Genomic DNA, 27,819 nt, shown 5'->3' with positions numbered 1-27,819 from the left:
ACTGTGTCTTTCACACAAATTTACTGCTTTTCCTTAAACAATCGGCCTGCTTATACAAAAATAAAAACAGAGTGCTGATATATACAAATAAGACTGTACAAAGATACATACAAAATTGCATTGTGTCCCTTAAAAGGGGTCATGGTAATGTTTCAGCATACGGCCATTGACAGGGCCTTCTTCAGCAGTGATGTCCTGTTGTGGGGAAAAATGCCTATGCAGGACGATCCTATCCACCTAAGGTGTGACAGTGCTTTAGCAACAAACAGATACAGCTACTCTAGTTCTTTCCTTTATGAAATGTGAAAGAGGAGAGATCAATGGACTTACCGGTGTCTTCCGTTTGTCCCTCAATCTAGATCCTCTTCTCTTTGGGTGTTCGCAGCTACTTGCCTCCTCGTTCGTCCAAGAGAACAACTACTTGATTCCCGCGAGGTCACAAGAGAACAGCTACCTGTGACAAGAGAACAACTACTTGCGACAAGAGAAGAACACAACACAAAGGCAAATATTCATATTCATAAATGATTTAGGATTAGAAGTAAATCAAATACACTAATGCAATCATACAAATACACCAGTATATAGGAGAAAACCAAGATAGCTTTATTGATTGATAACAGGGTTCAGGAAGAGATACAACCCAGAGGGCTCCAATCTAGCATCTCCTTCCCAGCAGAATGGAATTCCTATCTTCACCACCCTTCAAAGCATTAAGCACCCAATGATCCAGTCTCAAACCAACAACAATTCTTTGCAATAACCAAATTCCAGCCTCTAGATCTCATGGAGGAGAGATCTATATATAGTTATTTTGGAGAGAGGATGAGTCAGCTTGAGATCTGACTAGTGTCCTCTCCCTCTCTCAGTTCTTGAGTCCACTTGGAGGTTCTTGCTTCCACTTGGAGATTTGGAACCTCTTACTCATCACCAGTCGAATTCCCTGAGGCAAGTGTCATTTTGGAAGCTTCCTGGGCATTGACACCTTGAGGAATGAGCCTGCCACTTGTCCAAACTCGCTCAGCGCAGGTAGCCTTTGTTGGAGTTGACATTCAATGCAGGTAGACAGTGGAGCAGTTGACATTCAGCGCAGATGCTCAGTGGAGCAGTTGACATGATCCTGAATTGACTTTTTTTTGAGCAGTTTCAGGTGGAGAACTTCTGTGAATTGCTGTGGTTAGTTAGCCTTGTTCCTCTAGGGGTAGGAACAACATGTTTAGGGACTTTGGATCCCTTAGATTATGGACATTTCATGCTCAATGCTGTAAGGCACAAAAATGTCTATAACAGTTGCCCCCTAAAGTATGAGGCCGTTTATCGGGTGAAATGCTTTATCCAGGAGGGTCCGAAGTTCATCCATTTGCTGGGAGGAGACTTGTAATAAGATACAATACAATACATTATGATTCATACTGCTTTCATGATCTAGCTAAGGCGGGCATTCCCATGCTCATCTTTATAAATTCATTTTTGTACATAGCACAGACAATCGTCTAATGGTATACTGATAATTTCGGTGAAATTATCATCCTTTGAGTAGGATGATCATCTGCTGCAATGATGCACATGCCAAATGTCTTTATTTTTCCTGAATATATATCGCAGCCCGGATGGATGAAACTAGATCCGAGGTCTTCAAACTTGTTCGATCTTCACTCTAAGCACAAGTCGATCCATGTGAGAATTGCGCTGAAGTCGAACATGGAAAGACATCGCTTGATTACCGGTCAATGATGTAAACCGTTAACAAGCGCGAGAGGAATCACCGATAATGATAATGACCCTCAAGGTACTGCAGTACAATTCACGTGGTGTGAATAAAGGACTTGGCGTCGAACACCACGCAAAATCTTCTGGTCGAAGGTCATTGATGTATACCTGTCGCCGGAAGTGAGAAACTTGCCATTGAGGCATGCAAGCTTCAAAGTACTGAAGGGGCTGTTCCTAGATCAACTTCTTGGATAATGAGTTGATGTCGACAAGAAGTGATCCGTCAAAGGAGGGCCTTAATGAATCCCACATCAGTGACACGGAACGGAGCTAATGATTTTAATGGAGGTGAAAACGATCTGTGACATATGATTCAGGGTGGCGGTCATGAATGGATGAAGGATAATGTATGGCAGTGGATGGGACCCGGTTGACTCTTTCTGAACGACTTCTCTTGAACATATGGCGACACTGATGCGATGGAGTGGTAGCATTACCCCAAGTATGGATGGTATGGCGAGACCATGGTGATGTGACCGGTGAATGAAACAACCCAACCCGATTGTGGTACGGAGGAAAAGTGTCATGTTCAAGAGCGACCTGCTACCATCAAAGTTCTCTTTAGTTTTCTCCCAATTTTTCCCCAGTCATTGCTGACCAGTACCTCTTTATTTTTGTCAAGCTTGAGGAGGATAACATATGCTTGTTCTATAACCTGCCCTTTGGGCAAGCCCATCGCTATGTTTTAACGAGCCTAGCGATAGTGAAACTCGTTCTCGTCTAAAGACAAGTTTGTCGCTATTTAGTGATTTTAACGAGTCTAACGACAAAGACAACTCGATCCCTTTTCATTTTTAGAGAGTATGAAAAGGTACATAAAGTTAACTCCAAAATTCCTTTTTCATCATCTAATCCCTTAAGTCCGAAAAAGTATAAAACAATACAGAAGGGATGAGTTTTCGATAGTTTTAACGAGCCGAACAAAACAAGCGCTCGATCTTTTTGTGCAATAATCCCTCAGGTCCAAAAAGATTAAAATCTAGAGGAGGGATAACTCTTCCGGTCGCTTTAACGAGCTGGAAGGCCAAAACTCGGCAATCTTTTCATATTTTACGAGTCAGTTGAAAAGAGCTTAAAGAAGACTCGTCTTTTGAGGAACGAGTGATGAACAGGGTTAGCAGTTGATTCCAGGTACAGGTTGGAATTCTCCAATCACGGCAGTGTCACAAGGATGGCTAGGAGAAATCACTCTTCGCAGCTGTTCCTCAAAATGGGTAAACAATCATATGGAGGTGAACGATCGGCCAAATGAAAAGTGGAGGTGACGGTGCAAACACGACCAAGGCTTTTATGGCAGATAAGGTTACATACACAATGGTTATTTACCGGGATGGTTTCATTTTTTAATGAGCTTGAATGTGCCAAAACACTGCTCAAGCTTATGTTTATTTTTTAACGAGCATGAACTATGCGCTAAAACTGCTCGGATCTTGCGTTTATTTTTTAACGAGCATGAACTTTATGCTAAAAGTGCTCGTATATATGGTCAAATTTTGATTTTTTACCATAACTAGTTTTTTCCTCTTTTCAAGGATAGTACTGCATTCTCAATTGCTGCATCAAACTTAGTTAGAAATGAATGAAATTTGCTTGAAAATGAGATTAAAACCCTAATATTTCGCTTTGAACTACGTAAAAAGCAATTAACAAGTGTTTTTACCTCTCATTTTACCATTTCATTTGAACTTGGCTTGTTGGAGCTTTGGAGGTGCCTCTTCCCCCTTGATTTTCACCAGCTAATTTCGGGAGATTCTGTGGACGATTCTCGGCGCCGTCAGGACCAGGTAGGAGCTAAACCCTAGCTCTTTCTTTTCATGGTTTCATTTTTCCATTCTGTGCCTGTTTCCTTGTCTTTCTGAGCACCTGGGGTTTTGCCAGGGTGCCCTGCCATCAACGTAGGTGGTCCACTCGAATCCTGCATTGAATGTCAAGCTGCCTTAAGGCAGTCTGACATTCAACGCAGGTGGAACACTAGTTACCTGCGTTGAGCACAAAAACAGGTCTTTTTGCACAGTTTTTTGATGAAATTTCGCCAATTTCTCATCAAATTCAGGAACTTACTCTTTCTCTTGTTTGCTTTGCAGGGATCTTTGAGCAAAATGTCCCTTACATGGCGAGAACGAGAACATGAAGAAGAGGACATGATTGCCCTCCATGATCCTGTCACAGTGAACGCATTGCGGAACTGCGGCCTGCTGAAGTTTTTCCGTATCTCGAGCATGAGAGCACAGATCTCCTTACTGCAGTATATGCTTGATGCTTGGGATCCTATCAACCAAGTATTCCAGATTAGGGGTAAATCCATCCCCTTGACCATCGTAGACATTTACTTCTTGACTGGGTTGTCAAGGCGGGGTGCCCCCATTTCTTTGTTAGGTTTGGCCCGAGGGAATGACTCCGTGAGAGACTATGTCTGCCAGTATTGCAAGGAAGGTTCCCAGCCGAGCAGAGACGGCAAGGTTGTTATCCGTGAGATTACTGACAGGTCTCTCAGGTCCATTCTGTATACTATTGGTAGGATGGCTGGTAGTGCATCTCTTCATGTTGCCAACAAATCTTATGTACAGCACGCCTTGGAGTGTCTCCAACCGAAAGTATTCAACTGGTGTGATGCAGTACTTGTTCAGATGAAAAGTCAATTGACCAAGGTAAAGGACAGGTGGCTAAAGAACTTTGGATTTGGTTCTATTTTGACTGCCTTTGCCTTAGAGAAAATACCACTGATGCAGCCTCAGTATATCGCACTCGACTTGCCTTCTCCGACCGAGCCACGCATGCAGAGATGGGTTGATCACATGTCTAGGCATGCTGGTCAACCTCAGATTACTTTCACTGATACCTTCTTCAGGTGGTTCGAGCGCCAGGAGATGGTGTATTCTGAGTATCCATATGTTGGCATGGATTTCCGAGGTGATCCGGATTTGGTGCTACCGGATGGCGAACAGTGGGGCACTATTGGTAAAATCTCTGACCATATTGTTAGCTACCTATACCAATAGGTTTCATATTTCATGATTGACTATGGAAGGTCCAAATATGCTCTGCTTTGATGATTCAAAGATCACATATTTCCTAGGAATTTTTGATCGGTGCTAATAGCTTGGTATGGACTCAAAGTTTTGATGGATGGTCCAAAAGTCTAATCTGGATCACTCCATGGTTTAAATTTGCAGTTGTAGAATAGAGAAAGGAGTCTGTCCAAACTGTTCAATCTTGGCAGAAAAGTAGTTCAGGTAGAGAAGAAAAGGCTCCCAACAGCTTAATCTGGGACCTTGGAAGAGATAAGGGTAGAAGTAGATAGAAAAAACAAAGAAAAAGCCAAAGAAAAGAAAAGGCAAGTAAGGGTTTGCAAGTCCAAGTGCACCCTCCAAGGAGAAATAAAAAATGCTAGGTAAGTAGCTGGGTAAGTAGTTGGGGTTGCAGAAAGGTTATCTTTACCATTGCACATATGTTAACTGTGTTTACCAGAGTAAAGTCAATTAATTGACAAGGTGTTCACCTCCATCAAGTTACAGCAAGGAGCATGACTAACCTCCCTCCTTCCCCCTTCCAATTTATTACTAACATCCCTTCATCAGCTGAGATTCATGGAAGAAGATCATGGTTTCATGGTGGTTCTTGTTCATTCAAAAGCCACATTTCTTGTCTAAAAATCTTTTCATTTTGATCTACTCTCTAAACTAAGTAAGCTTCAAATAAGCTTAGTGGTTTCCCCTCCATTTACCCCTTCATCCATATTAACTCCAACATTACTATGTAAATCCCCTACAGTACTTTTTCCCCTACTAGTATCTAACACCATGGTGTATAAACCCCAAATTTTGTATAAATATCCCTCCCCTTGGTATTATAACCAATAAATTCCGTGTCAGGGATCAAATGGCATATGGCCACTTTGATGAACCTAGCCCTAAACCCCTCCCCTCTTCTGAAGTCATTTAGCCCCTTGGAAAACTTCATCTGCCATAAGAAGCCTCATAACTCACCTTGTTTTACCTATACCCCTTCATTTGCAAAGCTAACCCCTAAATACCCACTTTGTTCTTATCCAAAGTATCGGGCTTGCATTGCTGCGCATGGAAAACCTTTGTTCTAATCCCCTTTATCTATAAACCCCTTCGCAAATTACCAAAGTCCAAAACCCACTGTTGGCATTTATCCAAAGTGTCAGCGCGCGATTTTGATTGGTTAAAATACATTGAAAACCTTGTAAAAACCCACATTCGAAGGTTTCCGCCCGTACGCATATCCCCTGAGCACATCAATACCCCACCCATCGTCGGATCAGATCCAAGAGATCCGACGGTCCATATCAATATCGGAGCATCCCCCGCGGCGGACATTTAGCGCGCCCGAGAAAGTGACGTTGCGTCACGTCACGGCGCGGCCACGCGTCGCTCATTGAGGACTCTCGGAGCAAGCTCTGACAATAGCGGGGCCGTACCCTAACCGCCCCGAGAGACCGTGGCGGCTATCCACAACCGTAACCGTCACGGCCCTAACCGCCAAGTTATTGTCCCACGTCATGCCCACGTCACTTCCACCCCGCCATCGCATCAGTCCTTTGTCCGCCCCTCCGCCGACGTGGCTGCCACCGCACCATCCCCCATGGACCAACAGTATCCCGCCACGTCACCTGATGACGTCAGCTGACGTCATCCGACCTTGACCCCACCAATGACGTCACGCTGACGTCATCACAAAATAGCGCCAAATTTGCAAAAAGTCCATATTTAGCCAAAAAACGCAATTTTTTTGTACTTTTCGCTCATTCTGCTACTGTTTCCGTTGCATGCTGTTTACGTTCTGAACTCCGCCAACCTGCTCAATCGGCCAAGGAGACCTCCAGAGTACCTGTCCTGCATGCATACGCGTCTTTCACTCGCTGTTTACCAGGTATTCTTCATCATTTTCCTCCGTACCCCTGCAGTTGTCTATAAAATCGCACAGGAAGCTTAAAAGGACATCAAAACTCATAATTCACCAGTGAATTTCCTCTACAGACCTCTGTTTTCAATCAACACCTCAAAAAACACCAGCTGAGCCTTGTTTTCCCTCATTATCACAAATAAGCAGTATTCTGTTCGCGCTTTCGCGAAAAACTCATTTACATTGAATTCACCTACTAAGGAAGACAAAGTAAGGCCTGACAGTGTTACAGTCCCCAATTCATACCATATTTCACTTACTCTTGGGCTAATTCCCCTCTGATACCTGTAACCCACTTGCATTGTGGTAAATCACTCCTGAACTGGTCTGCCTGCTGCAAACAGTTCAATTACAATGGATGCTCCAACTGCACTAAACGTCAAGCCACTCAATGCCCCTCACCAGGAATTGGAATGGAAAGCCCTGGGAGATATGGAATACCAGATGTTAGACTGGTTTCCATTGGGCTCCAAATATAATATTCAGATGCTGAAGGAGTTGAAAGCCCAACACCTTAATGGAGCTGACATCCTGGGGATTTGGGACTCAAACTTGCCTATTTATAACCTCCCTCAGGTAAATCCTATGCCAGAGTTGATCTTCAGATGCCAAGAGTGCTATGATCCAGGCCAAAGAGCTGTTCTCAGCCCTACAGGCTCAGTTCTATTCCATATCACCCCAGAAAGCATAAATGAGATGCTGCATTTCCACACAGCAAAGCCATTGACTCCCCTCTATATGCAGAACTTGATAAAGAAGGGAAGAAACTTGACAAATGACCAGATTGTCAAAATCAACCAGCTGTTTATAAAATCAGGCTCTGAAGCCATCAGAGCTCCTCCTATTGGATACCCATACTTAAATGACTTGGGCAAGATGCTGGTGGACTTGATCAGCTATGTCCTGGGCTTCAAGGGAGTTGAGGATGTGGATGAAACTATAATGGCAGTGCTGTCCATATTCTCTCCTGGAAAGCCTCCAACTGTGCATTATGACTATGCCACATATATTGCAGACAAGATCCATGAGCAGCTAATGGATCTGCAAAGGGAGAGATTGTTCAGATACACTTCATACATCTACCATCTCTTTCTGTTTTATCAACCGGGCAGCTTCTCCATTCCCTTGAAACAAGTCAATGCCCAGGGAAATCCAAGGTCAGTTGTGTTCTGGACACCTGTGTTCCATCATGTCTCAGTGTCACCATACACATACTGTGAGTTCATAGACATGTTCATTCATCCAGCTATGACAGTATTATATGGTGTTCCTCCTCCAAGACTAACTGATGACATGAGGAGAATTCTCCATTTGAGCAAATCCTACAGCATTGGTGATTGGTACTTTTACCAACACCACACAGTGATCAGAGTTTATGGCTGTCAGTTGAGACCTTATAGGCTGCCAAGGTATGTCCCTATGAGACTGTTTGCCCTAGAATACTTCAGGCAATTTGGGAATGCCGACTATCTTCACTTCCAGAGTAACAAAAAGAGATCTCAATTGAAGATAAGGAACCAGCTGGGCCCATTCCTATATAACACAAAAGAGGGATGGAAAGAAGCAAATCAGATCCTACAGACACTTAGGCTGCAAACTAGCTTTGAGTGGACACCATATGACCCCAATCACTTTGTTTCCCTCAGAAGAATAAGGTACAAATTGGGTAGCTATTCACATGTGAGGCAACCTGAAATTGAGCAGTATGCCAACACACTGAGCTGGAAAGAGGGCACATTAGAAGAGAAATTTACTGAGGAAGAACTGCTAGAAAGAGAGGCTAGAAATATACAGAAGGAAGCTGACTTGGAAACTTGTGTACAGGTTCCCTCCACATATAGAAAGCACCCAGGAGCAGTCACTTCATCATCAACAACACAACAGCAAGCTGCCGGGAACACGGTACAGACAGCCAGCAAAGGCAAAGAAAAGCAGGTGGAACAGCCACCTCCTTTGACAGAAGAGCAAGTGGAAACATTGCTGCAGCAACAAGAAGAGATGGAGCAGCAGGGAGAAGGGCAGCAACAAGAAGAGGAGCAACAAAACAAACAGCAGCCCTTGCAGCAAGAAAAAGGGATTGATGCTCCAAGTTCCACTGAGCAACAGGCTCAAAATATAGTGCCTCCTAGGCCAGAGACCACCTTTGATGCCTCGGTCCTCCAAACCCCACAAAAGGAGGACTTAACCAGAAAAAGGGACAGAGATACTCCCCTGACTTCATCCATCAACCAGGGAGAGAAAAGACAAAGATTGAATGACTTTCCAGAGGATGACATAGCAATAAGGCAAGCAATGGGCATGGGTCCACCCAGCAGAGAAGTTTCAGCTAGTTCCTTCCAGCATGAACAGGACAGAGCTATAGGAGGAGAGGTCAGCTCCTCCAGCCAGCAAAGAGAAGGACAAGTAAGCATCAAACAGCAATTTATAGACATCAAAAGGAGGAGTGACCCCATCAAAGTACAGATGTACAATCATCTGTTAAATATGGCTCCTTCCAATCAGCAAAGACTCATGTCTGCCTTTGATGTAAGTGAAGGCAAAATGATCATGAGTCACTTTATGCCCACAGCACTGCAGCCTCAATCTTCCTCAGATTACCTCAGGACCAACCTGGAGGTCATGGCCAAAGACATACACCCAATGGACAAAATTGAACTGCACAAACAGACTGGTGAGATGGTGTATGCCTCCTTGGCAGATGAAACGTTGGAGAATTACAAACTAAAAAGCAGCCTTAATAATACAGCCTCTCAACTGGAGTTGGAAAGGGCATCATCCCAGGCAAAGGACAACAGAATCAGGTCCTTAGAAGATATCATTATTGAGATGGGACATGATCCCAAGGATATTAAGGGTATCCAACAAATATTGAAGTTGAGAGATGCAGACCTGACAGCATTGAGGAGGAAAATCAAACTCCCAGCCACAATCCACCCTCAAACAGATGAGATTGCTCAACAAAGGCTTGAAAAAGATGCCACAGATCTGATGATATCTCTCTATAAGCAGCTTATCCAAACGCAAGAACAACTAGGAGAGTCAGAGGCTGCAAAGGCAGCACTACAGGCAGCACTACAGGCAGCATTGAAGCAAAGAGAAGAAGGGCAAACCTCCCAGCCTCCTCCTGAAATCATCAATCTTGAGGAAACTCCTCCGACAACTGTCCCTCCTCCTCTGCAAACAGGGCCTACAGCACCAACTACATCGACAACTGCACCAACAACAGAGGAGACTCATAGTCTGGATATGCAGAAGCTCCGAAATGAAATCCAAGTCCTAGAAGCTCAAATGTTAGAGCTCAATTCAGCCAAAGAATCCTTGGCTAAAGTAAATGAGAGATATGATAAGAGCAAGCAGAATGAAGCTGCAAAGGAACGAGAAATAAAAGCTCTAAAGAAGAGGATAACTGAGCTTGAGAAGGAGCTCACATTAGAAAAGGTGACAGCAGAGCTAAAAGCAGTCCTTTGGGGCAATATTGGCCGGTCCATCACAAATCAGTGGCAGTATATTGAGACTATGGATGAACAATCAGTACTCATTGTAAAGGCAAACAAGGAAATACACAGAGCTAGAGCTAGCCTTGGCAACATGCCTGATGCTGCTACTAGAATGATAAATATTTTAAATAACAAGACAAGCTCTCAACTGGCTACAATGGGGATTGTTCACAGAACTGAGACCATCTCAATGGTTAAAAGGGTCCTGACACTACGAAACCTGATTGGAACATTGGAAAGAAGAACCCAGGATATGCAGACTGAAATCAACAAGTTCATGGACAGATTTCAGGCATTAGAGAACAGAGGCCTCCCCAGCATATTAAGCAGTGTAGGTAGACTGCTTACCCTTGAAAACTACACCAAGAGGGTTGATGCCTATGCTGCAGCACAAATTGCAAGACAGCCCAGTACTTCAACAGAAACAGGACCAGCATCAGGGCAAACTTTATATGATAGGGTGGACAACCTGTTTTTCATTATGAATGAGATCAACCATCTGTTTGATGCACCTCCAAATTTTTTCAAGTATACAGAGGCAGATGAAACCATAGAGGCAATTGTGAAGCACCAATTGCCCCCACCAGAAGTCTGGAAGAATTTGACACACATAATATTGTCAAGCCAAAACCTGTAATATTAATTTTCAGTTTACAAAAAAATCATACACAGGCAGAATTTTGATAGATAAGCATACAGAGCAAAGATGGAAGGGCTGAGCCAACTCAGCAAAGATATCGGCCAACAAAGCAGAAATTGCAAACCACAGGTAGCAAGGCCGAGAAGATACAGCGCAGCAAGAAATGAAGACACACTATTCAGCATTAAAACAGAGCGGCTCAACCGACTCAGTGACCTCCAAAGGTCAAATCATCCTCTGACAGACATAAAGAGCATTTATGCTGCATTCAAAGTTGCAATAACTTCTTTTCCTACTTTCTGTACGCATTTATGAAGATATTTTCTCTCTCAGATGACTCAATGCCTGAGATATTTTGTATAAGCACTACTATAAAGTCCCCTTCGCATGAGTTTGCAAGGGTTGTTGTTGATTCCTCCCGAAGAAGTTCTTGTGCTGTAATCCTTTCAGAAGTTTAATAAAGAAAGTGATGGAATTTCTCGGATCTCTGAAGTGTTGAATGCGTTTCTGGTGTCTGTTGATAACTGCTGGATTCCTGGGTATTACATAATACAATAAGTATCTGTAACTCTCTCTGTCATGTGTTTTCATTCACCAATATCCATATATGTTTCTATTGTTTGAGTATTTAACAACAAAGAAAAAGAATAACTCCAGGATTTATTCAAGAAATACCCTGAGTTCAATCTGTGTTGTTAATAAATGTTTTCTTCAGGTTTAATCTACATAAAGTGTAATTCTTAAATGCTGCACTTTCAGAATACCCCTTTCACAGTGGCCTTTGTCGCAGGAATTCAAGTTTTGCTCCTGTGCAATGTGCTACACTTTCACCTCACCAGTTTAATAGAAAATTCTTAAATGCTTCCTATTGGCTGACATGTTTCACCACTCAAAATTAACTTTGCTTTTATGTAATACACAATAGGCCCTGCAGTTAGAACACCACCAATCCTGCACTTCTAAGCATTTCACAACTCCAGACTCCATTGCCCAATGGTATTTCACTATCTAAACACTATATCATAAGACTTGAAAGAAATCCTTCAACCAAAAACATAAAACAAAACCTGAGCATAATAGCTAGCCTAAAAAACACCATCATAACAGAGACAAATCATAAAGAGAGAGCCCTCTCTGATCACAGTTTGGCTAGAAACAGTGATCCAAAGATTGGTTAGTGGTTACCCCGGCCGTATTCCCTTGGGAGTCATAGGGAACAACCTGGGTGTTAACATTATTGGCGACTCCACTGGGGACTGCTTTAGGTTTTTCAATTACTATCTATCTTCCAAAGCTACCAGCAAGCCTGAAGCCAGCCAAGAGGCCTTAGAACTGTTTCTGTACCACAGTGACAGCTTTAGGAAAGAGCTAGTTAGGGAATCTTCATCTTAGCTTTGAAACATATATAGCCATTCCAAAATCTTCATCCAGTCCTGGCATATATAAAAATTTTCTATAAAAATCCTGAAAAACAGTTAGAAACTGGCTCCTAAGAAAAATCCTCGGCACACTAGGGCAAATCCTAACCCTAGTCCACCCATCATTGTTGATAATCCAAATACCATCCGGAAAAACATTAGGAAGCAGCAAAGGCAGGACCAACCTGCTGATTTAACCCCTCGAACAGTTCATCCCGACCCCATTTCTACTCCAATAAAGGTTCTTTTCCGGTCCACTCCTAGTTCTCCTAGTTCACCATCAACATCTCAAAGTCCTCCTCTTTCACCTTCTTCCACTGCACATACTCTTTTAACCAGTTTCCCGCTAGCCATTCATCCCACTAACCCGGTTATACCAGTGATCCCTGTTGTCCCGCTTGTTCCTATCAACCCTCTAAATCCCATAAATATGGCTAACAGGTATGCACCTCTGCAGATACCAGCTAATGCTGCAGCTTTACCTCAAGATTATCAAAGCAAAATCTCATATTTTGACTCCAATGGCTCTCTAACAGCTGTCCAGCATGCCAAGAAGATGCAAGACCATTTTGAGACCTATGAAATAGATGATGACAGTGTCCGAATGAGGATGTTTGTTCAAAGCCTTACCGGGGATGTAAGAACTTGGTTTAGATCCCTGAATGCAAACTCCATTGCAACTCCCAATGATCTATATCAAGCCTTTACTACCAGATGGGAGAAGAAGAAAGATCCCCTGCACATACTTGCTGAATATGAAACAATCAAGAGAGGTCCGCAAGAAACCGTTCTGGAGTATTGTGCTAGATTCAACAATGTGTACAATGCAATACCACAAAACCTAAGACCTCCTCCTGATTTGGCCTTGTACAAATTCCCTGATGGATTTGATCCTGACATGGCATATCAGTTGAAGGAAAGAGAACCTGAAACCCTTGAAGATGCCCAGAAGGCTGCTGTCACAGTGGAGGCAAACCTGATTGCCAAAAGGAACAGGGCAAGGTTAGAAAAGAGAAGCATATACAAAGAAGAACCTACAGCCCTTGATCAAAAACTTGATGCAATACTTAATGGTATGAAAAGATTGGGTGAGAGAGTGGAATCGGTTGAAAGAAAGTCATCATGGGAAGCACCACAAAACAACCCTCCTAGAAATCCGAATTTTAGGAAAACCCAAAACCAGAACATTGGTAGGACAAGTGCTGACCAAGATATAAGACCCCCTTTCCAAGAAAATTATGCAGAAACTTCAACATCAACTGAGCCCAATGAAGATCCTGAGATTAATTTAATAGGTCTGGATGGTAAAAGCCAAGTTTTTCTAACACAAGAAGATCAAGAGGATGAGGAAATCGAACTATTCCAAACTAAATCAGGAGAATCCTTTGACTTCAAACAAGGCTATGACACTGCAGTTTATGAAGTCCATAAACAATACAAGCTGAGGAGCAGAACTGTAAATATTAACCAGCCTGAAAAGAAAAAGGATAATCAGCAGCCTGAAAGAGTCACAGGCACAGAACCTGGTGACAAAATAAATTCACATACACAAGAAGTGATTGTTGAAGAGATCATTGAACCATTGCCACCACAACAGCAGCCTTTGGCAGCTTCATCCTCTTGCTCTAATCTAAACTCTGTTCCTCATGAGATGAGTGAAAAGGGCAAGCCTAAAAGTCAAGATGAAAACCAACAAGAAGACTTGATCAACAAAGAAAGGACTGTTATCCATAACCTCAAAACCCAATCTGATAAACCTTTTGACTTAGGCACAGAAATTGGCAAACTAAAGATAGTGATTCCCCTCTCAGAATTAGCTAAGCATGACATCTATAAACGACAGATCAAGAAATCACTACAACTCACTAGCAGCAAAGATGATGTCAATGTGCTGGATGACACTCCTGAATTACTGTTTGGCCCAGAAGTGGATGGAAAAACAGCAGTTGCAGGAGTATTACCTTTTTATGTCAGCTTACACATCCATGATAAAGTACTACACAACGCAATGTTTGACTCAGGTGCATCTCACAATCTTATGCCAAAAGCTGTCATGGAAAGACTGAACCTAGACATAACAAGACCATATAAGGACCTATTTTCCTTTGACTCCAGCCAAGTCAAATGTCTAGGTCTCATAAAAGATTTATGTGTGTCTTTAGTTCAATACCCAAACAAGACAATCCTAATGGATGTGGTAGTCGCTGACATCCCACCCAAGTATGGGATGCTGTTATCAAGATCATGGGGAGCTAAACTCCAAGGTTCCTTACAATTAGACATGTCATATGCCACCATCTCTGTTTTTGGGCAACCAAAAAGACTATATAGAGAAACACTGATGAAATACATGGTCAGCAGTGAGGAAAAGCCTCAAAATTTCCCCATATATGCTATCCATTCAGACATAGACTCATATATCCTTTTCAATGACACCACAACTCCCTTACAAGGGGAAGTTGAAATCAAGACAATCATACAAAAAAAGGACTCAACTGAAAGTATCACCACCCACGAAACAGCAGCTAAACAAACACTAAATACTGCTGCTATTTTAAATCCCAAGCATAGCCAATCAAGTGAGGAAATTGCCCTAGAAGACAAGCTTGAGACAAAACCCCAACTCCTGCTTACATTGCCATCCCATGAACCGATTTTTAAATCTCCTGTCAAGCAAGATATCCAGTGGTTCCTAGAATTTGATGGCTCTGTCAACAAGTTAGGGGCAGGAGCCGGAGTCTGGATACATAACAAAGAGAAAACCCATGGAGAAGGCAGAGCTTATAGATTAAACTTTAGATGCACTAATAACATGGCAGAGTATGAAGCTCTGTTACTAGGTCTCAAGCTAGTAAAGGCATTACAAGCTCCTACAGTTTCGATCATGGGAGATTCTGATCTAGTGATTCAACAAGTGAAAGGAAGCTTTGTCACCAATGACAAAAGGTTGAGGTCTTACAGGTCCGCTGTAATAGAAATATTGAACACTTTCTCTGAGTTCCTTATCACAAAAATTTCAAGGAGTCACAATCTCCATGCACACAGCTTAGCAACATTTGCCAGCACTTTCAAATTTCCACTGGAACCCAACAACTGCTTCACTGCCGAGGTCAAGTACAGACCCTCCATTCCAAACAATGTCAAAGATTGGCAAGTGTTTGATGATGACAAGCAAATAAACAATTTCTTGACTTTGCAGCAGGAATTTTCAGGACTAAATATTGACAATGACAAAGCAAGTCAATCACAAATACTGTTTCAACAAATGGTTCATCCAATATCACCTAGAACAGCAAAACAATTACTGAATCCAACCAATTTCAACAACGAAGACATTCAGCAAATTCACCAAATTGACTGTGAAGAGGTGACCAGCGCTGAGGCTGAAATCATAGAGCTGAAAGACAACTTTTTACCCGCTGGTTTGGCTCCTTTGGAAGACATTTTTAATTCAAATGATGTTCCCAGCAAGCCAAAAATGCAGCCCATCAACAATGCCATAGAAGAGTACAACATAGGTACAATTGACAAACCCAAAATAATTAAATTGTCTGCATCCTTACCTCCTGATCAAAAGCCAAAATACATTGACCTTTTTAAAGAGTTCCAGGATGTCTTTGCGTGGAGTTATGAGGACCTGAAGTCCTATGACACCTCTGTTATTCAGCATACTATCCCTCTCAAGCCTGATCAAAAACCCTTTAAACAAAAATTGAGAAGAATCAATCCTATGCTTCTCCCAGCAATGGAACAAGAAGTACAAAAAATGTTTAAGGCAGGCATCATAGCACCAATCAGATTCTCTGAATGGATATCCAATTTAGTCCCTACAAGAAAGAAGACCGGTGAAATTAGGCTGTGTGTGGACTTAAGAAATCTGAACCAAGTATCCCTCAAAGACAATTATCCCTTACCTAAGATGGATCATATTCTCCAAAGAGTGGTAGGGGCCTCAAGGATCTCATTACTTGATGGATTCTCGGGTTTCAATCAAATCCTAGTACACCCTGATGATCAAGACAAAACGGCATTTACAACCCCATGGGGAACTTTCAAGTATGTTAAAATGCCTTTTGGGTTGAAGAATGCTGGGGCAACATTTCAAAGAGCAATGGACATTGCTTTTGCGAAGGAGATTCATGATTTCCTTGTCATTTATTTGGATGACCTCACACCTTTTTCCAAGTCTGACCAAGAACATTTGAGACATTTGAGACAGATCTTCCTTACATGTAGGAAATATGGAATTTCGTTGAATCCCAAAAAATCCCTGTTTGGCCTAGAGGAAGGTAAACTATTGGGCCACATCATCTCTAAAGATGGCATAAGAATTGATCCAGATAGGATACAAGCTATCCTACAAATGCCCCACCCAAGAAATATAAAAGAATTACAAGGGTTTTCGGGAAAAATCAATTTTTTAAGGAGATTTATCCCAAATCTGGCCGAGTTGATCAGATTACTTAACAATATGTTAAAGAAAGATTCAAAGGTGAAATGGACAGTTGAAGCAAAGCAAGCCTTTGAAGGCATAAAGCTGGCCCTCACTCAAACCCCGGTGTTAACCAATCCTCAGTTTGACAGAGAGTTCATTATCTTCTCTTTTGCCTCCCAGCATACTATTGCTGCTGTTTTATTACAGAAAGATGACCAAGGAAATGAGAAGCCTATTGCCTTCTTCAGCAGGGCTCTTAGAGATGCACCTCTAAAATATCAAATTATGGAGAAACAAGCATATGCTTTGGTTAAGGCCATTAAAGACTTTAGGATTTACATCCTTTATTCCCATGTTGTGGCTTATGTACCAAGCCCTATTGTCAAAGACATTCTCACCCAAGAAAACTTAGAGGGAAGAAGAGGAAAATGGATTGCCAGCATACTAGAATTTGACATTGAAATAAAACCTACAAAGCTAATAAAAGGGCAAGGCTTGGCCAAATTAATGACAGAAACAAATTTCCAAGCCCTAGATATCAATCAGCTGGACAGTGAAACAGAGCTGGCGACTCCAAAGATCAATGTAGCCTTTGAACAATCTCCTTGGTACTCTGACATCTGTTATGTATTACAAAACCTGTGTGCTCCCCCAGGACTGTCCAGGACTAAGTGTAGGTTCTTAAAAATGAAAACATCAAGATTTTGTGTGATGGATGGAAATCTGCTTTGGAAAAACCATGAAGGTATATTGCTACACTGTTTAATTGAAAATGAAACTAACAAAATCATGGAAGAATTTCATGCAGGTCATTGCGGCGGACATTTGTACTGGAAGTCCACTGTGGACAAAATACTGAGGGCTGGTTATTACTGGCCCACCATGTTCTCTGACGTCAAGAGATTCACCACCTCATGCCACAAATGCCAACTGTTTGAGGGCAAAAGACAGTTGCTGCCACTCCCCCTAAGACCTATTGCAACAGAGAGACCTTTTCAACAATGGGGCTTGGACTTCATTGGGGAAATTCATCCCTCATCTTCAGGCCAACATAGATGGATTTTGACAGCCACAGACTACTTCACCAAATGGATCGAAGCTGCCCCATGCAGACAAGCAAATGACTCAGTAATCATTCAGTTTTTGGAAAATAACATACTGGCTAGGTTTGGCTGTCCAGACAAAATAATCACAGACAATGCTGCAGCTTTCAAATCCAAGAAAATGGTGAACTTCTGTCATAAATTTCATATTACTTTGGGCCATTCTACTGCATACTATCCCCAAGGAAATGGTCTTGCTGAGTCATCAAACAAAAGTTTGGTAAACATCATAAAGAAAGTGCTAGAAGAAAACAAAAAGAATTGGCATAAGAAACTAGTCAATGCCTTATGGGCAGACAGACTAACAACCAAAAGATCAATTGGGACCAGCCCTTATGAGTTGGTTTATGGACTAGAAGCCAAATTCCCCTCATCTCTAGGGGTGCCTGTCATGAAGCTTCTTCAAGAAAGCCAAGCTGAACCAAATGATATGCAAAGAAGGATTAATCAGATCATATGTCTACAGCAAACCAGAGATCAAGTTTTCAGCAGAGTTCAGATCTTGCAAGAAAAATTAAAGAAGGCTTTTGACAGGAGAACCAAGGCAGAAGATTTCAACATAGGAGACAAAGTCCTTAAGTGGGATGCAAGGAGAGAGGATAAAGGGAAACATGGAAAATTTGATTCTCTATGGAGAGGACCATATGCTGTCCAAGCAGTACAAGGAAACAACACTTATTTCCTTAAGAGCCTCAATGAAACTGATTTGGATGAAGGTCCTGTCAATGGCAGGATGCTGAAACACTATTTTGAATATCACCCATGAGTGGAGCCCGAGGTTCCCTTGTATATATGAGGATGTATATATTGTTTTTCTGCTTAGAGTGTAAAAAGGCAGTTTTTGAAGGTTATTGACTATCAGCAAAAGGCACCTAGAATCAAAGGTATATTAAGAAGCGAAAGCACACAATTTTGGCATCTCAAAGCAGCTAATTTCAAGACTGGCAAGAGCAGTCAAGGAGCAAGGCAATCTGACCTGCTGTTCTTGGTCTTTCAGGAGAAAAACCATCCCCATGTGGAGCCACTGTTAGCTACCTATACCAATAGGTTTCATATTTCATGATTGGCTATGGAAGGTCCAAATATGCTCTGCTTTGATGATTCAAAGATCACATATTTCCTAGGAATTTTTGATCGGTGCTAATAGCTTGGTATGGACTCAAAGTTTTGATGGATGGTCCAAAAGTCTAATCTGGATCATTCCATGGTTTAAATTTGCAGTTGTAGAATAGAGAAAGGAGTCTGTCCAAACTGTTCAATCTTGGCAGACAAGTAGTTCAGGTAGAGAAGAAAAGGCTCCCAACAGCTTAATCTGGGACCTTGGAAGAGATAAGGGTAGAAGTAGATAGAAAAAACAAAGAAAAAGCCAAAGAAAAGAAAAGGCAAGTAAGGGGTTGCAAGTCCAAGTGCACCCTCCAAGGAGAAATAAAAAATGCTAGGTAAGTAGCTGGGTAAGTAGTTGGGGTTGCAAAAAGGTTATCTTTACCATTGCACATATGTTAACTGTGTTTACCAGACTAAAGTCAATTAATTGACAAGGTGTTCACCTCCATCAAGTTACAGCAAGGAGCATGACTAACCTCCCTCCTTCCCCCTTCCAATTTATTACTAACATCCCTTCATCAGCTGAGATTCATGGAAGAAGATCATGGTTTCATGGTGGTTCTTGTTCATTCAAAAGCCACATTTCTTGTCTAAAAATCTTTTCATTTTGATCTACTCTCTAAACTAAGTAAGCTTCAAATAAGCTTAGTGGTTTCCCCTCCATTTACCCCTTCATCCATATTAACTCCAACATTACTATGTAAATCCCCTACAGTACTTTTTCCCCTACTAGTATCTAACACCATGGTGTATAAACCCCAAATTTTGTATAAATATCCCTCCCCTTGGTATTATAGCCAATAAATTCTGTGTCAGGGATCAAATGGCATATGGCCACTTTGATGAACCTAGCCCTAAACCCCTCCCCTCTTCTGAAGTCATTTAGCCCCTTGGAAAACTTCATCTGCCATAAGAAGCCTCATAACTCACCTTGTTTTACCTATACCCCTTCATTTGCAAAGCTAACCCCTAAATACCCACTTTGTTCTTATCCAAAGTATCGGGCTTGCATTGCTGCGCATGGAAAACCTTTGTTCTAATCCCCTTTATCCATAAACCCCTTCGCAAATTACCAAAGTCCAAAACCCACTGTTGGCATTTATCCTAAGTGTCAGCGCGCGATTTTGATTGGTTAAAATACATTGAAAACCTTGTAAAAACCCACATTCGAAGGTTTCCGCCCGTACGCATATCCCCCGAGCACATCAATACCCCGCCCATCGTCGGATCAGATCCAAGAGATCCGACGGTCCATATCAATATCGGAGCAGCCCCCGCGGCGGACATTTAGCGCCCGAGAAAGTGACGTTGCGTCACGTCACGGCGCGGCCACGCGTCGCTCATTGAGGACTCTCGGAGCAAGCTCTGACAATAGCGGGGCCGTACCCTAACCGCCCCGAGAGACCGTGGCGGCTATCCACAACCGTAACCGTCACGGCCCTAACCGCCAAGTTATTGTCCCACGTCATGCCCACGTCACTTCCACCCCGCCATCGCATCAGTCCTTTGTCCGCCCCTCCGCCGACGTGGCTGCCACCGCACCATCCCCCATGGACCAACAGTATCCCGCCACGTCACCTGATGACGTCAGCTGACGTCATCCGACCTTGACCCCACCAATGACGTCACGCTGACGTCATCACAAAATAGCGCCAAATTTGCAAAAAGTCCATATTTAGCCAAAAAAATGCAATTTTTTTGTACTTTTCGCTCATTCTGCTACTGTTTCCGTTGCATGCTGTTTACGTTCTGAACTCCGCCAACCTGCTCAATCGGCCAAGGAGACCTCCAGAGTACCTGTCCTGCACGCATACGCGTCTTTCGCTCGCTGTTTACCAGGTATTCTTCATCATTTTCCTCCGTACCCCTGCAGTTGTCTATAAAATCGCACAGGAAGCTTAAAAGGACATCAAAACTCATAATTCACCAGTGAATTTCCTCTACAGACCTCTGTTTTCAATCAACACCTCGAAAAACACCAGCTGAGCCTTGTTTGCCCTCATTATCACAAATAAGCAGTATTCTGTTCGCGCTTTCGCGAAAAACTCATTTACATTGAATTCACCTACTAAGGAAGACAAAGTAAGGCCTGACAGTGTTACAGTCCCCAATTCATACCATATTTCACTTACTCTTGGGCTAATTCCCCTCTGATACCTGTAACCCACTTGCATTGTGGTAAATCACTCCTGAACTGGTCTGCCTACTGCAAACAGTTCAATTACAATGGATGCTCCAACTGCACTAAACGTCAAGCCACTCAATGCCCCTCACCAGGAATTGGAATGGAAAGCCCTGGGAGATATGGAATACCAGATGTTAGACTGGTTTCCATTGGGCTCCAAATATAATATTCAGATGCTGAAGGAGTTGAAAGCCCAGCACCTTAATGGAGCTGACATCCTGGGGATTTGGGACTCAAACTTGCCTATTTATAACCTCCCTCAGGTAAATCCTATGCCAGAGTTGATCTTCAGATGCCAAGAGTGCTATGATCCAGGCCAAAGAGCTGTTCTCAGCCCTACAGGCTCAGTTCTATTCCATATCACCCCAGAAAGCATAAATGAGATGCTGCATTTCCACACAGCAAAGCCATTGACTCCCCTCTATATGCAGAACTTGATAAAGAAGGGAAGAAACTTGACAAATGACCAGATTGTCAAAATCGACCAGCTGTTTATAAAATCAGGCTCTGAAGCCATCAGAGCTCCTCCTATTGGATACCCATACTTAAATGACTTGGGCAAGATGCTGGTGGACTTGATCAGCTATGTCCTGGGCTTCAAGGGAGTTGAGGATGTGGATGAAACTATAATGGCAGTGCTGTCCATATTCTCTCCTGGAAAGCCTCCAACTGTGCATTATGACTATGCCACATATATTGCAGACAAGATCCATGAGCAGCTAATGGATCTGCAAAGGGAGAGATTGTTCAGATACACTTCATACATCTACCATCTCTTTCTGTTTTATCAACCGGGCAGCTTCTCCATTCCCTTGAAACAAGTCAATGCCCAGGGAAATCCAAGGTCAGTTGTGTTCTGGACACCTGTGTTCCATCATGTCTCAGTGTCACCATACACATACTGTGAGTTCATAGACATGTTCATTCATCCAGCTATGACAGTATTATATGGTGTTCCTCCTCCAAGACTAACTGATGACATGAGGAGAATTCTCCATTTGAGCAAATCCTACAGCATTGGTGATTGGTACTTTTACCAACACCACACAGTGATCAGAGTTTATGGCTGTCAGTTGAGACCTTATAGGCTGCCAAGGTATGTCCCTATGAGACTGTTTGCCCTAGAATACTTCAGGCAATTTGGGAATGCCGACTATCTTCACTTCCAGAGTAACAACAAGAGATCTCAATTGAAGATAAGGAACCAGCTGGGCCCATTCCTATATAACACAAAAGAGGGATGGAAAGAAGCAAATCAGATCCTACAGACATTTAGGCTGCAAACTAGCTTTGAGTGGACACCATATGACCCCAATCACTTTGTTTCCCTCAGAAGAATAAGGTACAAATTGGGTAGCTATTCACATGTGACGCAACCTGAAATTGAGCAGTATGCCAACACACTGAGCTGGAAAGAGGGCACATTAGAAGAGGAATTTACTGAGGAAGAACTGCTAGAAAGAGAGGCTAGAAATATACAGAAGGAAGCTGACTTGGAAACTTGTGTACAGGTTCCCTCCACATATAGAAAGCACCCAGGAGCAGTCACTTCATCATCAACAACACAGCAGCAAGCTGCCGGGAACACGGTACAGACAGCCAGCAAAGGCAAAGAAAAGCAGGTGGAACAGCCACCTCCTTTGACAGAAGAGCAAGTGGAAACATTGCTGCAGCAACAAGAAGAGATGGAGCAGCAGGGAGAAGGGCAGCAGCAAGAAGAGGAGCAACAAAACAAACAGCAGCCCTTGCAGCAAGAAAAAGGGATTGATGCTCCAAGTTCCACTGAGCAACAAGCTCAAAATATAGTGCCTCCTAGGCCAGAGACCACCTTTGATGCCTCGGTCCTCCAAACCCCACAAAAGGAGGACTTAACCAGAAAAAGGGACAGAGATACTCCCCTGACTTCATCCATCAACCAGGGAGAGAAAAGACAAAGATTGAATGACTTTCCAGAGGATGACATAGCAATAAGGCAAGCAATGGGCATGGGTCCACCCAGCAGAGAAGTTTCAGCTAGTTCCTTCCAGCATGAACAGGACAGAGCTATAGGAGGAGAGGTCAGCTCCTCCAGCCAGCAAAGAGAAGGACAAGTAAGCATCAAACAGCAATTTATAGACATCAAAAGGAGGAGTGACCCCATCAAAGTACAGATGTACAATCATCTGTTAAATATGGCTCCTTCCAATTAGCAAAGACTCATGTCTGCCTTTGATGTAAGTGAAGGCAAAATGATCATGAGTCACTTTATGCCCACAGCACTGCAGCCTCAATCTTCCTCAGATTACCTCAGGACCAACCTGGAGGTCATGGCGAAAGACATACACCCAATGGACAAAATTGAACTACACAAACAGACTGGTGAGATGGTGTATGCCTCCTTGGCAGATGAAACGTTGGAGAATTACAAACTAAAAAGCAGCCTTAATAATACAGCCTCTCAACTGGAGTTGGAAAGGGCATCATCCCAGGCAAAGGACAACAGAATCAGGTCCTTAGAAGATATCATTATTGAGATGGGACATGATCCCAAGGATATTAAGGGTATCCAACAAATATTGAAGTTGAGAGATGCAGACCTGACAGCATTGAGGAGGAAAATCAAACTCCCAGCCACAATCCACCCTCAAACAGATGAGATTGCTCAACAAAGGCTTGAAAAAGATGCCACAGATCTGATGATATCTCTCTATAAGCAGCTTATCCAAACGCAAGAACAACTAGGAGAGTCAGAGGCTGCAAAGGCAGCACTACAGGCAACATTGAAGCAAAGAGAAGAAGGGCAAACCTCCCAGCCTCCTCCTGAAATCATCAATCTTGAGGAAACTCCTCCGACAACTGTCCCTCCTCCTCTGCAAATAGGGCCTACAGCACCAACTACATCGACAACTGCACCAACATCAGAGGAGACTCATAGTCTGGATATGCAGAAGCTCCGAAATGAAATCCAAGTCCTAGAAGCTCAAATGTTAGAGCTCAATTTAGCCAAAGAATCCTTGGCTAAAGTAAATGAGAGATATGATAAGAGCAAGCAGAATGAAGCTGCAAAGGAACGAGAAATAAAAGCTCTAAAGAAGAGGATAACTGAGCTTGAGAAGGAGCTCACATTAGAAAAGGTGATAGCAGAGCTAAAAGCAGTCCTTTGGGGCAATATTGGCCGGTCCATCACAAATCAGTGGCAGTATATTGAGACTATGGATGAACAATCAGTACTCATTGTAAAGGCAAACAAGGAAATACACAGAGCTAGAGCTAGCCTTGGCAACATGCCTGATGCTGCTACTAGAATGATAAATATTTTAAATAACAAGACAAGCTCTCAACTGGCTACAATGGGGATTGTTCACAGAACTGAGACCATCTCAATGGTTAAAAGGGTCCTGACACTACGAAACCTGATTGGAACATTGGAAAGAAGAACCCAGGATATGCAGACTAAAATCAACAAGTTCATGGACAGATTTCAGGCATTAGAGAACAGAGGCCTCCCCAGCATATTAAGCAGTGTAGGTAGACTACTTACCCTTGAAAACTACACCAAGAGGGTTGATGCCTATGCTGCAGCACAAATTGCAAGACAGCCCAGTACTTCAACAGAAACAGGACCAGCATCAGGGCAAACTTTATATGATAGGGTGGACAACCTGTTTTTCATTATGAATGAGATCAACCATCTGTTTGATGCACCTCCAAATTTTTTCAAGTATACAGAGGCAGATGAAACCATAGAGGCAATTGTGAAGCACCAATTGCCCCCACCAGAAGTCTGGAAGAATTTGACGCACATAATATTGTCAAGCCAAAACCTGTAAGATTAATTTTCAGTTTACAAAAAAATCATACACAGGTAGAATTTTGATAGATAAGCATACAAAGCAAAGATGGAAGGGCTGAGCCAACTCAGCAAAGATATCGGCCAACAAAGCAGAAATTGCAAACCACAGGTAGCAAGGCCGAGAAGATACAGCGCAGCAAGAAATGAAGACACACTATTCAGCATTAAAACAGAGCGGCTCAACCGACTCAGTGACCTCCAAAGGTCAAATCATCCTCTGACAGACATAAAGAGCATTTATGCTGCATTCAAAGTTGCAATAACTTCTTTTCCTACTTTCTGTACGCATTTATGAAGATATTTTCTCTCTCAGATGAGTCAATGCCTGAGATATTTTGTATAAGCACTACTATAAAGTCCCCTTCGCATGAGTTTGCAAGGGTTGTTGTTGATTCCTCCCGAAGAAGTTCTTGTGCTGTGATCCTTTCAGAAGTTTAATAAAGAAAGTGATGGAATTTCTCGGATCTCTGAAGTGTTGAATGCGTTTCTGGTGTCTGTTGATAACTGCTGGATTCCTGGGTATTACATAATACAATAAGTATCTGTAACTCTCTCTGTCATGTGTTTTCATTCACCAATATGCATATATGTTTCTATTGTTTGAGTATTTAACAACAAAGAAAAAGAATAACTCCAGGATTTATTCAAGAAATACCCTGAGTTCAATCTGTGTTGTTAATAAATGTTTTCTTCAGGTTTAATCTACATAAAGTGTAATTCTTAAATTGCTGCACTTTCAGAATACCCCTTTCACAGTGGCCTTTGTCGCAGGAATTCAAGTTTTGCTCCTGTGCAATGTGCTACACTTTCACCTCACCAGTTTAATAAAAAATTCTTAAATGCTTCCTATTGGCTGACATGTTTCACCACTCAAAATTAACTTTGCTTTTATGTAATACACAATAGGCCCTGCAGTTAGAACACCACCAATCCTGCACTTCTAAGCATTTCACAACTCCAGACTCCATTGCCCAATGGTATTTCACTATCTAAACACTATATCATAAGACTTGAAAGAAATCCTTCAACCAAAAACATAAAACAAAACCTGAGCATAATAGCTAGCCTAAAAAACACCATCATATCAAAGACAAATCATAAAGAGAGAGCCCTCTCTGATCACAGTTTGGCTAGAAACAGTGATCCAAAGATTGGTTAGTGGTTACCCCAGCCGTATTCCCTTGGGAGTCATAGGGAACAACCTGGGTGTTAACACATATCACTGTTTACTGTTTTTATTCATAATGTTGCTGTGATTTATTCTGTCAAGACTTTAATCAAACTCTTGTGTGCATTGCAGATGTTGGTCCTGTTCGTCCAGTAGTTTGCCCGAGACCGCTAGTCGTTGCTCCAGCAGGGGAGCTTGCTGGGAGGGTTATTCTTCGCGACCTTGACATGGCCGAGACCCTTACAGCTGTGCAGGAGCAGGTTGAGAGCCTTACTCTCGGTATTCCAGATGTACGGATCGACGAGTTACCTTTACAGTTGCAGCGACATACTACTGGTGTGCCTAGACGATGGACTCGTCTCTTGCGCATGATTGCACAGGCCGTGACGTGCTATCATGAGCATCACTAGGCTAGGGTGCCCCCTAGCATTTTGAGTTTTTGGGTCATGCGACCAATTTTTGTCTTGGTTACAGAACATTATGTGTAAAGGATAAACAACTTTTATATATGTATTTTGATTTTCGGGTTTTATTCTGGTTGAGTTATGATCCATTTGTACAACATTGATGATGCATTTCCTTTTATAAATGTCGCAAATGTCTATCTAACACATAGTTTGCTAATGAGTTGGTTAATGTGTTTAAGTTCCTGGAAATATGTTGGTATTGAATTAAATCAAACTGTCTTTCCAAAATTTTAACCTTTAGAAACATACGATAAATAGCTGGATTGCAGACAGAGTATATACCATTGAGTTGTAGTATCACGAGTTGTGAGTCTAGCCTGACGATCAGTCGGCGTATACCATGGGTGATGGCATCAGAGAGGAGTTCTATCAATGCGCTATACTCAGCGATATTATTCGTTGATTGCCCAATACACACACCTCTGAAACTCACTAACTCGCCACTTGGATCAAAAATGGCCCAGGCCACAGAGGACAGGTTCCGCGAACTACGACTCGCTCCGTCAGCATATCCCACACATGTCTCAGAAAGGTTTGACATCTGCAATAAATGTAAAAAGGTGGATTACTTGACCAAAACAAACACTCTAGAGAAAACAAAATACAACAAAAGCACACAGGTTACTATTTAGGCATAGTAACGCTTGAGATACAACCCATTGCGGGGTTGTGCCAGTGGAATTCCGTCATAATCCATTAACTCGTAGGCTCCTTTTGCTAACACTCGTTTAACAATATAGGGGCCCATCCATAAAGAATTAAATTTTCCTTCTCCCAGTTTGTCGGATTCTTGGTCGTAAAGCAAGACCAAATCACCTTCTGAGAAGACACGGGGTTTGACATTTTTGTCGAACTGCGCCTTGACTCGTTTCTTATGGGCTTCGTTAGCCAAGGCACTGTCACGACGGGTTTCATCCAATTGGATTAATTCCAAGAAACGTGCCTCTTCTTCTGAAGTTCTGGGGAGGAGATCAATTGCGAGTTTAAGAGACGAAATTTCACACTGGACTGGTAAGACTGCCTCCAGGCCATACACCAGTTGGAAAGGTGTGAACCCAGTTGCATTCTTTACCGATGTTCGGTAAGCCCACAAAGCTGAGTACAGGATTAGGTGCCACCTTCTTTTGTGAACCCCGATCATCCTTTGCAACATACGCTTTAGGACCTTGTTGATTGCTTCAACTTGTCCGTTGGCTTGCGGATAATACGGGGTAGAGCTGTCGTGAGATAGCCCTAGCTTGGCAGCTAATTCAACCATCATGTGATTGCGA

This window comes from Pinus tabuliformis, chromosome Q (assembly GCF_031772625.1).
Source record: "Pinus tabuliformis cultivar Carrire ecotype Pingquan chromosome Q, CPIR1, whole genome shotgun sequence".
Taxonomy (NCBI): Eukaryota; Viridiplantae; Streptophyta; class Pinopsida; order Pinales; family Pinaceae; genus Pinus; species Pinus tabuliformis.
The sequence above is the reverse complement of the archived record's forward strand: the minus strand, read 5'-3'. Positions refer to the sequence as shown.